The sequence below is a fragment of the Phyllobates terribilis genome, unplaced genomic scaffold, assembly GCF_046119375.1.
Source record: "Phyllobates terribilis strain yellow unplaced genomic scaffold, ASM4611937v1 Scaffold_505__1_contigs__length_1300667, whole genome shotgun sequence".
Classification (NCBI taxonomy): Eukaryota; Metazoa; Chordata; class Amphibia; order Anura; family Dendrobatidae; genus Phyllobates; species Phyllobates terribilis.
Genome location: NW_027363265.1, coordinates 944,013 through 956,947, shown reverse-complemented (window position 1 = coordinate 956,947; position 12,935 = coordinate 944,013). Strand labels below are relative to the sequence as shown.

Genomic DNA, 12,935 nt, shown 5'->3' with positions numbered 1-12,935 from the left:
CTCAGCTGGAGGTTTCTGCATAGACGTGGGCTTATGCGCAGCAGGAATAGGAGAACTGGCAGGTTTTCCCTGTGCAGCAGGCACTGAAGTGCTTGTGGACCCGCCTACAGGGGGTTGTGTTTGCACAGTAGATACAGGAGCACCGGTGGGACCCCCCTTAGCAGCAGGAGCAGGAGGGTTGGTTGGCTTCCTCTGTGCAGCAGGTGCAGACGTACCACCTGATGTACTAGCAGGCTTGGTCTGTGGAGCAGGTACTGGAGAGCTAGAAGACTGCCCCCGTGCTGTAGATGCACCCGCAGGAGCAGGAACAGCAGAGGGTTGCCTCTGCCCCCCGGGAGCAGATGGAGGCACACGGGCAGGTTGCTTTGCCAGCGTTTCAGCATAGGTTTCCGCCTTTTTCTTCAAAGGACACTCCCGGAAGGAGTGACCTGGGACCCGGCAGATGTTGCACACCATCTCATTGGTACAGTCCATTGTGGCATGTCCATGCTTGTAGCACTTCTTACAGATTGCCACCTCCTCCTTGCAGTTCTCATAAGTGTGACCGAAACACATGCATTTCCGGCAGAAGAGGGGCATGTCCGGGTAGAAGTGGCGCCCCCGCTCCCTACCGATCAGGAAACTTGACGGAGGATGACGCTGACCACCAATGCCATTTGGATCTTCACAAAATTTAACAAAAAATTTATGCTTTCCCGTCCAGAGGTTTTCCTCATTCATGACCTTGTGGGAATACCGCAGTTCTGGGAAATAGTTTTGAAGAAAGCAAATAATATTAACTAAGGGAACATGAGGGTTGCTCATCTGAACCACGAGTGGCTTCTCTCCACCGGAGTAAAGGATGACAAAGGTGAGTCCTTTAAGATCCTCATCTGAAAGGTGCAGGTGAATCTGGCGGAAAAGGTTCTGGCACGCATACTCCGACTCCAGAGTCAAAGTGAAGGAACCGGGGCGATCTTGAAGGGCCAGGATGTCTTCCTTCTTTACTCCTAGGATCTCCAGCAGCACTCTCCTCACGAAAAACTTCAAGGTCATCTTCTCCTTGGATGCATCGTCCACTTCGATCTTGAAAGAGTTCTTGATGCGAAGGTCACCAGCTCTGGCATAGCGCACTGCGGCCGCTACTGCTGATGCCATCTTCAAAAGGTAGATAGGGTCGATCGCCTTCTTGGTTTCTTTGCGTATCTGCCCCCTAAAGCAGCATGAGGCTTAAGACGGCTTTTTACACCGCCGATGCCTCAAGGCCAAGGGCACGATTGGCTTAGAATCCTTCTGGCAAGATGTGGTATCTTATCCAAAAGGCCGAGAAGCGATAACCAGAATTGGTTTCAAACTACGGAGCCACCCAAGGATCCTGAAAAGTCCATTTGTGGAGATGAGCTCCTGGACTCCCGTTAAGAAGACATGTTGTCAACCTCTAGATCCCTTACATGCCTGCACTTTTCGGCTTGCTGCTGCTGCAATCCACGCGTTTTAGATCTGCATAACTCCACCTCTTTAAACACAGCACCTTCACCCCCTGCTGTTCCCACCCGCCTCAACACCGTTGGAAGGGAGGAGAACCAATTAAGGTGGGGGGTGGGGTGGAACGAGCAGCTGTCTACCCTTAGCAGGAGGGCTGCTGATTACATACCTCTCCTGCTGCTGCTGCTGCTGCTGGCTGTCCAGCAGCAGACTGAAGGTGGCTGCTGCTGTGCACAGGTATATAAAGGCTCAGAGCCTATTATGACACGCGCAGCCAGCGTTCCATTGCCACATTCCATCTACTGCAGGCAGGATACCTGGCTGGCTGAATGTCGCTGAGAAGCTCACAGAGACCGCCATAAGCAACAGTTTAACAGAATGCCACAGACTAATCAACCAAACTTTTTGGGTTGGGTTCTCTTTTATAGTCTGCAGGCATTAAATGAAAGAAGTCAGTGTTCCAGCAGAGGGAGACAACGTTTCAGAAAAGGCATTGTAGCAAACCAAAAAAGAAATTTTAAGCGCAGCAGAGTAACCAGCGCACATACCTGTTAGCTCAGGTGAGTTTAAAAGGCTGCTGTTGATAACAAGGGCATTTGCTAAATAGATGGTGTGTGTGCAACAATATACTGAAAGGTCAATTATATTGTGCAGCTTATCTCACCACCTGTAGTTATTTAGGTGAAAGCTCCAAAATGCTTGCCTAATATGTCTGTTTATCCAAAAGGAAGTAAAAAGGGAGAGCTAGAAAGATAGCATTTCATTACATTACATGACAATGCAATGCACAGTTGCTGAAGTTGAACCAAAATGAGCTTGTAATCTGGCTTCTGCAACTTTGAACATGAAAAATCCAATGAGGAGAAGAAAAGCAAAGCCAAAGAGTTCATCCCAAAATCCGACAAACAAGCAAAATGAACAAAAAACATTGAATTCAATTCTTTCTGATTTTAGAAACTGCATTAAAGAAGGGGTGCACCGGTCCTGGAGATACTGCAATACCAGGTCAATACGTGGAGTGGACAGAGCAAGCTCTTTTTCCATCTCCCTGTTCTAAAAATCCATTTAATATATGGTCCCCAGATAGGGGACGTATCAGATATTAAACTGATAAGAACAGATACTACACTTGATCTTAGCCAAAAGGCCGAGAAGCGATAACCAGAATTGGTTTCAAACTACGGAGCCACCCAAGGATCCTGAAAAGTCCATTTGTGGAGCTGAGCTCCTGGACTCCCGTTAAGAAGACATGTTGTCAACCTCTAGATCCCTTACATGCCTGCACTTTTCGGCTTGCTGCTGCTGCAATCCACGCGTTTTAGATCTGCATAACTCCACCTCTTTAAACACAGCACCTTCACCCCCTGCTGTTCCCACCCGCCTCAACACCGTTGGAAGGGAGGAGAACCAATTAAGGCGGGGGGTGGGGTGGAACGAGCAGCTGTCTACCCTTAGCAGGAGGGCTGCTGATTACATACCTCTCCTGCTGCTGCTGCTGCTGCTGGCTGTCCAGCAGCAGACTGAAGGTGGCTGCTGCTGTGCACAGGTATATAAAGGCTCAGAGCCTATTATGACACGCGCAGCCAGCGTTCCATTGCCACATTCCATCTACTGCAGGCAGGATACCTGGCTGGCTGAATGTCGCTGAGAAGCTCACAGAGACCGCCATAAGCAACAGTTTAACAGAATGCCACAGACTAATCAACCAAACTTTTTGGGTTGGGTTCTCTTTTATAGTCTGCAGGCATTAAATGAAAGAATTCAGTGTTCCAGCAGAGGGAGACAACGTTTCAGAAAAGGCATTGTAGCAAACCAAAAAAGAAATTTTAAGCGCAGCAGAGTAACCAGCGCACATACCTGTTAGCTCAGGTGAGTTTAAAAGGCTGCTGTTGATAACAAGGGCATTTGCTAAATAGATGGTGTGTGTGCAACAATATACTGAAAGGTCAATTATATTGTGCAGCTTATCTCACCACCTGTAGTTATTTAGGTGAAAGCTCCAAAATGCTTGCCTAATATGTCTGTTTATCCAAAAGGAAGTAAAAAGGGAGAGCTAGAAAGATAGCATTGCATCACATTACATGGCAATGCAATGCACAGTTGCTGAAGTTGAACCAAAATGAGCTTGTAATCTGGCTTCTGCAACTTTGAACATGAAAAATCCAATGAGGAGAAGAAAAGCAAAGCCAAAGAGTCCATCCCAAAATCCGACAAACAAGCAAAATGAACAAAAAACATTGAATTCAATTCTTTCTGATTTTAGAAACTGCATTAAAGAAGGGGTGCAACGGTCCTGGAGATACTGCAATACCAGGTCAATGCGTGGAGTGGACAGAGCAAGCTCTTTTTCCATCTCCCTGTTCTAAAAATCCATTTAATATATGGTCCCCAGATAGGGGACGTATCAGATATTAAACTGATAAGAACAGATTTTTTTATATCGAAAGCCCGAATTCGTCTACAAAACCCGAGTGCGCTTAAAAAAGTGACAAGTGCCACAAAAAAAGTGCACTAGGATGCTGGTCTTCTTGAAACCCTCTCCAAAAGGAGAAGGGTCCCCCAAACCATTCCCCGTCCCTCCGAGCCAAAAGGCCACAGCGAGGAACAGGGACAAAAAGCCACCTCCAGCCGAAGCCAGAGGCGACCCAATCTTACCCCCAGCACCTGCCCGAGTTCTCACCCGAGCAAGGCACTGGGAGCCAAAGACTGTGCTCCCCTCCCGGAAGAGGGGAGCCAACAACGCTCTCCTCCCAAAAGAGGAGAGCCAGGGGGGTTCAGGGGGGAGCGGAACCTGATGGCCACACACTCCCCCCCTAGACCTGCCAAGAGAGGAACCCGTAAGGGAACCGCATCCCGACAAAATCCTAGTAGGACGTGACACACGTGAATAAGTGGACACACAGTGACAAAGAAATTAAATAAATAGTGAAGGTTTCACAGTATAATACTGCCCGGACCTTCGACCGGGAATTGAAAAATTCCCCATCCTAAGGCCAGAAGGCCCGGAATAAGGGTGTGTGCGAAGAAAGAAAATTTGAAGTGCTTGTGCAAATGTGCCATAAACTCAAGTGGGGTTCCCAATCCCAGTGAGTTAAGGCACCCCAGGGTCACCACTCCTGGGGCACTTCACACTTCGGGCTTTCGATCTTCCCCGGCCCAATGGCGTCGATCCTGGGGGGCCATGCTTTCCACCAGATGACTATATTAGCCACCTGGCGTACTAACAAGCGCCTAAACCCCAGTGTGCATAATGTATCAATCTACTAGGGCGGCCAACATCCAAAACCGCCTTTTCGAAAGACACTACACTTGATCTTAGCCAAAAGGCCGAGAAGCTGATAAGAACAGATACTACACTTGATCTTAGCCAAAAGGCCGAGAAGCGATAACCAGAATTGGTTTCAAACTACGGAGCCACCCAAGGATCCTGAAAAGTCCATTTGTGGAGATGAGCTCCTGGACTCCCGTTAAGAAGACATGTTGTCAACCTCTAGATCCCTTACATGCCTGCACTTTTCGGCTTGCTGCTGCTGCAATCCACGCGTTTTAGATCTGCATAACTCCACCTCTTTAAACACAGCACCTTCACCCCCTGCTGTTCCCACCCGCCTCAACACCGTTGGAAGGGAGGAGAACCAATTAAGGCGGGGGGTGGGGTGGAACGAGCAGCTGTCTACCCTTAGCAGGAGGGCTGCTGATTACATACCTCTCCTGCTGCTGCTGCTGCTGGCTGTCCAGCAGCAGACTGAAGGTGGCTGCTGCTGTGCACAGGTATATAAAGGCTCAGAGCCTATTATGACACGCGCAGCCAGCGTTCCATTGCCACATTCCATCTACTGCAGGCAGGATACCTGGCTGGCTGAATGTCACTGAGAAGCTCACAGAGACCGCCATAAGCAACAGTTTAACAGAATGCCACAGACTAATCAACCAAACTTTTTGGGTTGGGTTCTCTTTTATAGTCTGCAGGCATTAAATGAAAGAAGTCAGTGTTCCAGCAGAGGGAGACAACGTTTCAGAAAAGGCATTGTAGCAAACCAAAAAAGAAATTTTAAGCGCAGCAGAGTAACCAGCGCACATACCTGTTAGCTCAGGTGAGTTTAAAAGGCTGCTGTTGATAACAAGGGCATTTGCTAAATAGATGGTGTGTGTGCAACAATATACTGAAAGGTCAATTATATTGTGCAGCTTATCTCACCACCTGTAGTTATTTAGGTGAAAGCTCCAAAATGCTTGCCTAATATGTCTGTTTATCCAAAAGGAAGTAAAAAGGGAGAGCTAGAAAGATAGCATTTCATTACATTACATGGCAATGCAATGCACAGTTGCTGAAGTTGAACCAAAATGAGCTTGTAATCTGGCTTCTGCAACTTTGAACATGAAAAATCCAATGAGGAGAAGAAAAGCAAAGCCAAAGAGTCCATCCCAAAATCCGACAAACAAGCAAAATGAACAAAAAACATTGAATTCAATTCTTTCTGATTTTAGAAACTGCATTAAAGAAGGGGTGCACCGGTCCTGGAGATACTGCAATACCAGGTCAATGCGTGGAGTGGACAGAGCAAGCTCTTTTTCCATCTCCCTGTTCTAAAAATCCATTTAATATATGGTCCCCAGATAGGGGACGTATCAGATATTAAACTGATAAGAACAGATACTACACTTGATCTTAGCCAAAAGGCCGAGAAGCGATAACCAGAATTGGTTTCAAACTACGGAGCCACCCAAGGATCCTGAAAAGTCCATTTGTGGAGATGAGCTCCTGGACTCCCGTTAAGAAGACATGTTGTCAACCTCTAGATCCCTTACATGCCTGCACTTTTCGGCTTGCTGCTGCTGCAATCCACGCGTTTTAGATCTGCATAACTCCACCTCTTTAAACACAGCACCTTCACCCCCTGCTGTTCCCACCCGCCTCAACACCGTTGGAAGGGAGGAGAACCAATTAAGGCGGGGGGTGGGGTGGAACGAGCAGCTGTCTACCCTTAGCAGGAGGGCTGCTGATTACATACCTCTCCTGCTGCTGCTGCTGCTGGCTGTCCAGCAGCAGACTGAAGGTGGCTGCTGCTGTGCACAGGTATATAAAGGCTCAGAGCCTATTATGACACGCGCAGCCAGCGTTCCATTGCCACATTCCATCTACTGCAGGCAGGATACCTGGCTGGCTGAATGTCGCTGAGAAGCTCACAGAGACCGCCATAAGCAACAGTTTAACAGAATGCCACAGACTAATCAACCAAACTTTTTGGGTTGGGTTCTCTTTTATAGTCTGCAGGCATTAAATGAAAGAAGTCAGTGTTCCAGCAGAGGGAGACAACGTTTCAGAAAAGGCATTGTAGCAAACCAAAAAAGAAATTTTAAGCGCAGCAGAGTAACCAGCGCACATACCTGTTAGCTCAGGTGAGTTTAAAAGGCTGCTGTTGATAACAAGGGCATTTGCTAAATAGATGGTGTGTGTGCAACAATATACTGAAAGGTCAATTATATTGTGCAGCTTATCTCACCACCTGTAGTTATTTAGGTGAAAGCTCCAAAATGCTTGCCTAATATGTCTGTTTATCCAAAAGGAAGTAAAAAGGGAGAGCTAGAAAGATAGCATTTCATTACATTACATGGCAATGCAATGCACAGTTGCTGAAGTTGAACCAAAATGAGCTTGTAATCTGGCTTCTGCAACTTTGAACATGAAAAATCCAATGAGGAGAAGAAAAGCAAAGCCAAAAAGTCCATCCCAAAATCCGACAAACAAGCAAAATGAACAAAAAACATTGAATTCAATTCTTTCTGATTTTAGAAACTGCATTAAAGAAGGGGTGCACCGGTCCTGGAGATACTGCAATACCAGGTCAATGCGTGGAGTGGACAGAGCAAGCTCTTTTTCCATCTCCCTGTTCTAAAAATCCATTTAATATATGGTCCCCAGATAGGGGACGTATCAGATATTAAACTGATAAGAACAGATACTACACTTGATCTTAGCCAAAAGGCCGAGAAGCGATAACCAGAATTGGTTTCAAACTACGGAGCCACCCAAGGATCCTGAAAAGTCCATTTGTGGAGATGAGCTCCTGGACTCCCGTTAAGAAGACATGTTGTCAACCTCTAGATCCCTTACATGCCTGCACTTTTCGGCTTGCTGCTGCTGCAATCCACGCGTTTTAGATCTGCATAACTCCACCTCTTTAAACACAACACCTTCACCCCCTGCTGTTCCCACCCGCCTCAACACCGTTGGAAGGGAGGAGAACCAATTAAGGCGGGGGGTGGGGTGGAACGAGCAGCTGTCTACCCTTAGCAGGAGGGCTGCTGATTACATACCTCTCCTGCTGCTGCTGCTGCTGCTGCTGCTGGCTGTCCAGCAGCAGACTGAAGGTGGCTGCTGCTGTGCACAGGTATATAAAGGCTCAGAGCCTATTATGACACGCGCAGCCAGCGTTCCATTGCCACATTCCATCTACTGCAGGCAGGATACCTGGCTGGCTGAATGTCGCTGAGAAGCTCACAGAGACCGCCATAAGCAACAGTTTAACAGAATGCCACAGACTAATCAACCAAACTTTTTGGGTTGGGTTCTCTTTTATAGTCTGCAGGCATTAAATGAAAGAAGTCAGTGTTCCAGCAGAGGGAGACAACGTTTCAGAAAAGGCATTGTAGCAAACCAAAAAAGAAATTTTAAGCGCAGCAGAGTAACCAGCGCACATACCTGTTAGCTCAGGTGAGTTTAAAAGGCTGCTGTTGATAACAAGGGCATTTGCTAAATAGATGGTGTGTGTGCAACAATATACTGAAAGGTCAATTATATTGTGCAGCTTATCTCACCACCTGTAGTTATTTAGGTGAAAGCTCCAAAATGCTTGCCTAATATGTCTGTTTATCCAAAAGGAAGTAAAAAGGGAGAGCTAGAAAGATAGCATTTCATTACATTACATGGCAATGCAATGCACAGTTGCTGAAGTTGAACCAAAATGAGCTTGTAATCTGGCTTCTGCAACTTTGAACATGAAAAATCCAATGAGGAGAAGAAAAGCAAAGCCAAAGAGTCCATCCCAAAATCCGACAAACAAGCAAAATGAACAAAAAACATTGAATTCAATTCTTTCTGATTTTAGAAACTGCATTAAAGAAGGGGTGCACCGGTCCTGGAGATACTGCAATACCAGGTCAATGCGTGGAGTGGACAGAGCAAGCTCTTTTTCCATCTCCCTGTTCTAAAAATCCATTTAATATATGGTCCCCAGATAGGGGACGTATCAGATATTAAACTGATAAGAACAGATTTTTTTTTTTTTTTTTTTTTTTTTGAAAGCCCGAATTCGTGTACAAAACCCGAGTGCGCTTAAAAAAGTGACAAGTGCCACAAAAAAAGTGCACTAGGATGCTGGTCTTCTTGAAACCCTCTCCAAAAGGAGAAGGGTCCCCCAAACCATTCCCCGTCCCTCCGAGCCAAAAGGCCACAGCGAGGAACAGGGACAAAAAGCCACCTCCAGCCGAAGCCAGAGGCGACCCAATCTTACCCCCAGCACCTGCCCGAGTTCTCACCCGAGCAAGGCACTGGGAGCCAAAGACTGTGCTCCCCTCCCGGAAGAGGGGAGCCAACAACGCTCTCCTCCCAAAAGAGGAGAGCCAGGGGGGTTCAGGGGGGAGCGGAACCTGATGGCCACACACTCCCCCCCTAGACCTGCCAAGAGAGGAACCCGTAAGGGAACCGCATCCCGACAAAATCCTAGTAGGACGTGACACACGTGAATAAGTGGACACACAGTGACAAAGAAATTAAATAAATAGTGAAGGTTTCACAGTATAATACTGCCCGGACCTTCGACCGGGAATTGAAAAATTCCCCATCCTAAGGCCAGAAGGCCCGGAATAAGGGTGTGTGCGAAGAAAGAAAATTTGAAGTGCTTGTGCAAATGTGCCATAAACTCAAGTGGGGTTCCCAATCCCAGTGAGTTAAGGCACCCCAGGGTCACCACTCCTGGGGCACTTCACACTTCGGGCTTTCGATCTTCCCCGGCCCAATGGCGTCGATCCTGGGGGGCCATGCTTTCCACCAGATGACTATATTAGCCACCTGGCGTACTAACAAGCGCCTAAACCCCAGTGTGCATAATGTATCAATCTACTAGGGCGGCCAACATCCAAAACCGCCTTTTCGAAAGACACTACACTTGATCTTAGCCAAAAGGCCGAGAAGCTGATAAGAACAGATACTACACTTGATCTTAGCCAAAAGGCCGAGAAGCGATAACCAGAATTGGTTTCAAACTACGGAGCCACCCAAGGATCCTGAAAAGTCCATTTGTGGAGATGAGCTCCTGGACTCCCGTTAAGAAGACATGTTGTCAACCTCTAGATCCCTTACATGCCTGCACTTTTCGGCTTGCTGCTGCTGCAATCCACGCGTTTTAGATCTGCATAACTCCACCTCTTTAAACACAGCACCTTCACCCCCTGCTGTTCCCACCCGCCTCAACACCGTTGGAAGGGAGGAGAACCAATTAAGGAGGGGGGTGGGGTGGAACGAGCAGCTGTCTACCCTTAGCAGGAGGGCTGCTGATTACATACCTCTCCTGCTGCTGCTGCTGCTGGCTGTCCAGCAGCAGACTGAAGGTGGCTGCTGCTGTGCACAGGTATATAAAGGCTCAGAGCCTATTATGACACGCGCAGCCAGCGTTCCATTGCCACATTCCATCTACTGCAGGCAGGATACCTGGCTGGCTGAATGTCACTGAGAAGCTCACAGAGACCGCCATAAGCAACAGTTTAACAGAATGCCACAGACTAATCAACCAAACTTTTTGGGTTGGGTTCTCTTTTATAGTCTGCAGGCATTAAATGAAAGAAGTCAGTGTTCCAGCAGAGGGAGACAACGTTTCAGAAAAGGCATTGTAGCAAACCAAAAAAGAAATTTTAAGCGCAGCAGAGTAACCAGCGCACATACCTGTTAGCTCAGGTGAGTTTAAAAGGCTGCTGTTGATAACAAGGGCATTTGCTAAATAGATGGTGTGTGTGCAACAATATACTGAAAGGTCAATTATATTGTGCAGCTTATCTCACCACCTGTAGTTATTTAGGTGAAAGCTCCAAAATGCTTGCCTAATATGTCTGTTTATCCAAAAGGAAGTAAAAAGGGAGAGCTAGAAAGATAGCATTTCATTACATTACATGGCAATGCAATGCACAGTTGCTGAAGTTGAACCAAAATGAGCTTGTAATCTGGCTTCTGCAACTTTGAACATGAAAAATCCAATGAGGAGAAGAAAAGCAAAGCCAAAGAGTCCATCCCAAAATCCGACAAACAAGCAAAATGAACAAAAAACATTGAATTCAATTCTTTCTGATTTTAGAAACTGCATTAAAGAAGGGGTGCACCGGTCCTGGAGATACTGCAATACCAGGTCAATGCGTGGAGTGGACAGAGCAAGCTCTTTTTCCATCTCCCTGTTCTAAAAATCCATTTAATATATGGTCCCCAGATAGGGGACATATCAGATATTAAACTGATAAGAACAGATACTACACTTGATCTTAGCCAAAAGGCCGAGAAGCGATAACCAGAATTGGTTTCAAACTACGGAGCCACCCAAGGATCCTGAAAAGTCCATTTGTGGAGATGAGCTCCTGGACTCCCGTTAAGAAGACATGTTGTCAACCTCTAGATCCCTTACATGCCTGCACTTTTCGGCTTGCTGCTGCTGCAATCCACGCGTTTTAGATCTGCATAACTCCACCTCTTTAAACACAGCACCTTCACCCCCTGCTGTTCCCACCCGCCTCAACACCGTTGGAAGGGAGGAGAACCAATTAAGGCGGGGGGTGGGGTGGAACGAGCAGCTGTCTACCCTTAGCAGGAGGGCTGCTGATTACATACCTCTCCTGCTGCTGCTGCTGCTGGCTGTCCAGCAGCAGACTGAAGGTGGCTGCTGCTGTGCACAGGTATATAAAGGCTCAGAGCCTATTATGACACGCGCAGCCAGCGTTCCATTGCCACATTCCATCTACTGCAGGCAGGATACCTGGCTGGCTGAATGTCGCTGAGAAGCTCACAGAGACCGCCATAAGCAACAGTTTAACAGAATGCCACAGACTAATCAACCAAACTTTTTGGGTTGGGTTCTCTTTTATAGTCTGCAGGCATTAAATGAAAGAAGTCAGTGTTCCAGCAGAGGGAGACAACGTTTCAGAAAAGGCATTGTAGCAAACCAAAAAAGAAATTTTAAGCGCAGCAGAGTAACCAGCGCACATACCTGTTAGCTCAGGTGAGTTTAAAAGGCTGCTGTTGATAACAAGGGCATTTGCTAAATAGATGGTGTGTGTGCAACAATATACTGAAAGGTCAATTATATTGTGCAGCTTATCTCACCACCTGTAGTTATTTAGGTGAAAGCTCCAAAATGCTTGCCTAATATGTCTGTTTATCCAAAAGGAAGTAAAAAGGGAGAGCTAGAAAGATAGCATTTCATTACATTACATGGCAATGCAATGCACAGTTGCTGAAGTTGAACCAAAATGAGCTTGTAATCTGGCTTCTGCAACTTTGAACATGAAAAATCCAATGAGGAGAAGAAAAGCAAAGCCAAAAAGTCCATCCCAAAATCCGACAAACAAGCAAAATGAACAAAAAACATTGAATTCAATTCTTTCTGATTTTAGAAACTGCATTAAAGAAGGGGTGCACCGGTCCTGGAGATACTGCAATACCAGGTCAATGCGTGGAGTGGACAGAGCAAGCTCTTTTTCCATCTCCCTGTTCTAAAAATCCATTTAATATATGGTCCCCAGATAGGGGACGTATCAGATATTAAACTGATAAGAACAGATACTACACTTGATCTTAGCCAAAAGGCCGAGAAGCGATAACCAGAATTGGTTTCAAACTACGGAGCCACCCAAGGATCCTGAAAAGTCCATTTGTGGAGATGAGCTCCTGGACTCCCGTTAAGAAGACATGTTGTCAACCTCTAGATCCCTTACATGCCTGCACTTTTCGGCTTGCTGCTGCTGCAATCCACGCGTTTTAGATCTGCATAACTCCACCTCTTTAAACACAACACCTTCACCCCCTGCTGTTCCCACCCGCCTTAACACCGTTGGAAGGGAGGAGAACCAATTAAGGCGGGGGGTGGGGTGGAACGAGCAGCTGTCTACCCTTAGCAGGAGGGCTGCTGATTACATACCTCTCCTGCTGCTGCTGCTGCTGCTGCTGCTGGCTGTCCAGCAGCAGACTGAAGGTGGCTGCTGCTGTGCACAGGTATATAAAGGCTCAGAGCCTATTATGACACGCGCAGCCAGCGTTCCATTGCCACATTCCATCTACTGCAGGCAGGATACCTGGCTGGCTGAATGTCGCTGAGAAGCTCACAGAGACCGCCATAAGCAACAGTTTAACAGAATGCCACAGACTAATCAACCAAACTTTTTGGGTTGGGTTCTCTTTTATAGTCTGCAGGCATTAAATGAAAGAAGTCAGT

At 46.9% G+C, this 12,935-nt stretch overlaps 6 non-coding genes and 3 pseudogenes across 6 annotated transcripts; all 9 read right to left on the bottom strand.

Moving 5' to 3' along the window:
- Positions 1-2,432: 2,432 nt before the first annotated feature.
- LOC141231297 (U2 spliceosomal RNA) lies at positions 2,433-2,623 on the bottom strand. Its single transcript, XR_012297710.1, has one exon. It is a non-coding gene; the product is annotated as a U2 spliceosomal RNA (small nuclear RNA).
- Positions 2,624-3,741: 1,118 nt separating this feature from the next.
- LOC141231459 (U2 spliceosomal RNA) lies at positions 3,742-3,922 on the bottom strand (annotated as a pseudogene).
- Positions 3,923-4,711: 789 nt separating this feature from the next.
- On the bottom strand, positions 4,712-4,851 carry LOC141231471 (U2 spliceosomal RNA; annotated as a pseudogene).
- A 1,115-nt stretch (positions 4,852-5,966) lies between these two features.
- On the bottom strand, positions 5,967-6,157 carry LOC141231138 (U2 spliceosomal RNA). Its single transcript, XR_012297548.1, has one exon. It is a non-coding gene; the product is annotated as a U2 spliceosomal RNA (small nuclear RNA).
- A 1,115-nt stretch (positions 6,158-7,272) lies between these two features.
- LOC141231137 (U2 spliceosomal RNA) lies at positions 7,273-7,463 on the bottom strand. Its single transcript, XR_012297547.1, has one exon. It is a non-coding gene; the product is annotated as a U2 spliceosomal RNA (small nuclear RNA).
- A 1,124-nt stretch (positions 7,464-8,587) lies between these two features.
- LOC141231463 (U2 spliceosomal RNA) lies at positions 8,588-8,776 on the bottom strand. The gene has a single exon (XR_012297851.1). It is a non-coding gene; the product is annotated as a U2 spliceosomal RNA (small nuclear RNA).
- A 794-nt stretch (positions 8,777-9,570) lies between these two features.
- LOC141231470 (U2 spliceosomal RNA) lies at positions 9,571-9,710 on the bottom strand (annotated as a pseudogene).
- Positions 9,711-10,825: 1,115 nt separating this feature from the next.
- LOC141231438 (U2 spliceosomal RNA) lies at positions 10,826-11,016 on the bottom strand. Its single transcript, XR_012297838.1, has one exon. It is a non-coding gene; the product is annotated as a U2 spliceosomal RNA (small nuclear RNA).
- Positions 11,017-12,131: 1,115 nt separating this feature from the next.
- On the bottom strand, positions 12,132-12,322 carry LOC141231136 (U2 spliceosomal RNA). Its single transcript, XR_012297546.1, has one exon. It is a non-coding gene; the product is annotated as a U2 spliceosomal RNA (small nuclear RNA).
- Between the last annotated feature and the right edge of the window lie 613 nt (positions 12,323-12,935).